General features: G+C 46.4%; 1 protein-coding gene across 2 annotated transcripts in view; it reads left to right on the top strand.

Annotated features, from left to right (window-relative positions):
* The first annotated feature begins 1115 nt into the window (after positions 1-1115).
* Positions 1116-4540, top strand: part of pmp22b (peripheral myelin protein 22b) — a 14025-nt gene continuing 10600 nt past the window's right edge. Inside the window, exon 1 of one of the 2 annotated variants that reach the window (XM_083634687.1) lies at positions 1116-1213. The gene's annotated coding sequence lies outside the window, so the exon portion shown is untranslated. Of the gene's footprint in view, positions 1214-3911; positions 4033-4540 lie in introns of those variants that run through there. The other variant, XM_083634686.1, reaches the window with a different exon arrangement.

Here is a 4540-nt window from a genome sequence, read left to right as displayed (position 1 = left end):
TGTAACACAGACACTGCAGAGGCTCTCTGTAGCTGTAACACAGACACTGCTGAGGCTCTCTATAGCTGTAACACAGACACTGCAGAGGCTCTCTGTAGCTGTAACACAGACACTGCAGAGGCTCTCTGTAGCTGTAACACAGACACTGCTGAGGCTCTCTATAGCTGTAACACAGACACTGCTGAGGCTCTCTGTAGCTGTAACACAGACACTGCAGAGGCTCTCTATAGCTGTAACACAGACACTGCAGAGGCTCTCTGTAGCTGTAACACAGACAATCTGTTGCCTATTTTAGTGCGTTTTGAAGGGCAGCGCGTTGGCGAGCACATCTTTTGTTGTCATCACTCTGCGTTTAGTGTGATTACAATCTGATGACAAGGCAAGAGGTGCGAGTAGCTTAAAGCCCATTGTGCACAAACAAACTGTAAAGACTGTATTTACCTCTCATCTCTTGTTCCCCCGTCTCTCTCCCATTTGCTCTCCCACTTTTTCGTTCCTACCATGCCATCCCCACCCCCTCTCCAGCCATGCTGTCTCTCCCTGAATGCCCAGTCTGTTCTCATCGTCACTTACACAATGTGCAGACTCACACCATGCCAGTGGTCATGTTTCAGGTCAGGTTTATTGCAGGTGTTGGCATCATGTGCATCCTGTCTCATGCTTGGGAACTGCCAACCCATCTCTAGTGTGTGTGTGTGTGTGTGTGTGTGTGTGTGTGTGTGTGTGTGTGTGTGTGTGTGTGTGTGTGTGTGTGTGTGTGTGTGTGTGTGTGCGTGTGTGACATGTTGACTTTGTGTGTGTTGACTTTGTGTGTGTCAACTGTGAGTGAGCTTGTTTGAATCAAACCATCTGGCTGTGTAAATAGGTTGGTAGACAGAGGGCAGAGGAGCAGACTGTTAGCCACATCTGGGCTGTTGGGCTGTGAGTGGGGAGAGGGGCGGTCCGGCTCGGAGGGGACTGCTGCATTAGGAGGGGAGCTGCTGAACTAACTCTGCGGACCGACACATAACGGCACTTCACACGCTGGTGACAGGACACGAGGACCGACCCACCGTGACCAACAGCTGCCACAGCCCCGAGCACAGGCCAGGAGGCCCATCCTCTATAGTGGGCCGGTGACGTAGACAGACCCCCCCCCCCCTGACCTGCAGGGAGCATCAGCTGGACATCAGCTGAGCTGTTGCTTCAAAGCCTAGTCCGACAAATATCCTCTGTGAGTATGAGCTATTTATTCCACACAGGCTAATGGACTGGTTTGTGCCTAGCTGGCATAATACAATCACAGAAATGAAATAGGGCTGTATTTTGGCAGAGTGTCACATTGTTTTCAAATCAATAGGGATGGAATCTAATTATGTCAAGGGCATTGTGCAGAGAAAGAGTCCCTTCTCTTGTACGGCTATGTATTTTTAAGTTTTTCTTGTTCCACAGTTGTTCTCTACGAATCATGTAGGCCAGGGGTTTTCAAAGTCTGAGACTGTGGGCCTCCCCCCAGACAAAGCTAGGAAAAAGACGCCCCCCCTCGCTCAATTCCGGGGATGCCTATGGGATCATGATTATATTATTCGATCCCATAGACACTCAAAAATGGAGCCAAGATGGCCTGATATTGCTGCACATTTAGGCTATTCTATGTGATCTCCTTTTGATAATGTAATAACTAATGTCATATTTTTTTCACTTCCATTCACTGAGCCTCCCCTGGAACTGCTTGGAGCCCCCCTGGGGAGGCCCGCCTCCCACGATGAAAACCCCTGATTTCGGTTAAAAAGAACCATCACCTTAGCCGATTCTCACATCTGCTCCAACACTCTCTTCTGTGCTGGTACTGTATGTGGATGGAGTTACTGTAACTCATTCACTTCTACTCTCTAGCTTCATACCTCCTGGCCCTGGTCCTCTCTATGGTTGTGGTATGCTCTCTCGCCATGTGCCTCGCTAACATACAGATGAATCACGTCGCCCATAACGATGGAGGGGAAAGGCCAGAGGCTCCAGATGCAACATTACAGTAACTTGGTCAGAACGCTGAGTGGCTCTCCCAGTGAAGTTTGGCGTCAGGCCCCGGTTTCACAAACGGAGTAAACCTAACACTCCCATGTCCACTCAGCTCACTGATTGTCAGTCTTTTACAAACATTGACATATAAGGGATGGGAGTGGGGCGCGCCTGCACAGCTACTCCTTAGTTTTAACAAGATGTCAATGTGTATCTTTGGTGTTCAAAGTTCATACTGTATGGCCTAAGAGCAGACGCCCCTACCTCGTTCTATCTGGTTCTACCTCAGATAGAAATTAATTTAGCGTCAGAGTTTCACTCTACAAACAATCAATCACCTCAGAATTCAAACAGGAGATACTGTACTTATGTCCAGTCTTGAACAAGAGGGTCACCTTCTCTGGTCTTTGAGTGGCCGCTAAGCTGTCACAAAGAGCAACACCTCATGGCTGTGTCCTGGCCTTGTAAATGTCTCTTTCATGTCTGTGCGGACATGAGTGCAGTAAAAAAAAAAAAAAAGGACCTCCGTTTTCATGTAGGTGTGGAAACTAGTGGAGAGGCACCTAGGAAGTGTGAGCTAAGTGCCGAGGAACAGAGAGCAGATGCTGACAGGGGTTATCTGAGGTTCGCCGCCTCTTAAGCTCCTCTACTAGCCTGCTGAGGGCTTCGCTAAGTGTGTGTCTCACAATTGTGCCGCCGCTTTCTGTACAGGCCTTGAAATCTTCTCCATCATCTTTTTCCAGAACAATTTAACAAATGACACAGTGACATAAAAGAACCAATGGGTTCAAATTCAGTCCAACCAATCTCTTAAGGAAAGCTGGCTTAGTCGTGTGCAGATGAGGATGCAATGAGATAAGATTATAAATTCATACTCAAACATATTTACAATTTTGACCTCTCCCTTACTACCCAAACCAAGCGAAAATCTGTTATTGAATTCCAATCACTGCTCCTCCTGTATTTATGGCATCTCGTATCCATACAGATAACGTAGATAACATCATACACCCGTATCTACGTTAGCTCAGCCCCCACTTGTAAATTCTGCATTTAAAGAGGGGGCTGGGATCCCTGTGAAGGCTGGAACGCCCCCTCACTCCCGCTGGAAATGACTCATGTCAAACAGAGGAGAGCCCCAGATGCTATCTCTCACTAGCATACCCATCCACACTTTCACACATGCTGCAAGTCATGCGCTGGACTAAACCACACACCACACCACAACAATGTTTGTGTTCCTCATTACCCAGACAACGAAAGGTTGACTTCACAGGAGGATATTCCATTTTGGAGAAAGTCCAGCACTTATGTAGTCATAAAAAGCTATGAAATTCATCAAAGGTTTGACAGTGGTATTTTGCTTGGCTAAAGCACTGATTAACAAAATAAAGTCTAATCCCAAAGAGACTTGAGTCCAAAGGCACAATTGTTTTAATAAAGTTGCTTGAATTACACTGCACTCTAATATATTATAATGCCACAATTTTGTCAAATATATTGAAAGCACATCAGAATGCAGAAAATTAATAAAAAGTATTGAGATACAATAGTATGCAGCTGAGCAAGCAGCATCAGGAAAAAAGGTTGTTAAAAATGTCAAAGATATGTCCTGTAATTTCGCTGGGAAACAATGTCAGAGAAAAGACAAAATTCCTCGAAAGCAGAAGCTATACTTGTGTCTCTTTAGTAGCCATGGCAGCCAAACAATGATCAGTCAGGGCGCTGCAAAACAAAGTGAGTAATCTCCAGGCTCCCCTCATGCGCTATTACGCACGGCGCGTCTCTTGGATATTTTGGGAGCCCTGGCTGTGGACCAGAGGGGCCACTCCATGACGCAGCGACGCAGGCAGGGCGTTGTTCTTCCATAATGAGACACTTATAACAGCAGCGTCCGCCCTGGCATCAATCTAGTCTGAAAGGGACTTGCGACTGAGGGACTACCACTGTTGGACTCTTTTGGGGGAAACTTGCTTTTGCGTCTTCCGAGTTTGAACCTTTTCTTTTTGTGGAAATACAAGCTGCCCGCTCCAAGTAAGTGGACTTTTGTGATAAACGTTCCTATATTCAGCTGCACTTAAAATAATTTCGGATTAATAAACCCACTTCATTTTCCCTGGGATATACTGTACAGTAGCCTACGTCGCTCACTTGCGGGCACCGCGTATAGAGGAGCGATTTGAACTGCATCCAAATAGCCGATGGTGAAGCTCATTTGACCGTTGAGAAATATTTTTGGTAATTAGGCTACAGTTCCACGCAACTTTATTTTACTACGCACTTTTAACTTGCTCTAATTCGGCAGTTATATCTGATCACATTAGGCTACTTGCATTTTCAGCACGAAATGTAGGCTACAGTAATCGAGCTCTGCTCTCGTACAGAATGACAGCTCCGTTGAGATGTGAGCCAAGCAGCTTCTTTGATTTCGTTCGAGTAAAGGAAAGGGAGGCGGTCCAGATGAGCTCTAAAGTGTAATTGATGTACAGTATGCTTGATGCCAAATTTGCTGTTGAATGCTGATATCTATAGCGCCCCCCCC

The sequence above is a fragment of the Poromitra crassiceps genome, assembly GCF_964638095.1.
Source record: "Poromitra crassiceps genome assembly, chromosome: 4".
NCBI lineage: Eukaryota > Metazoa > Chordata > Actinopteri > Beryciformes > Melamphaidae > Poromitra > Poromitra crassiceps.
This window is presented reverse-complemented; position numbering and strand designations above follow the sequence as displayed.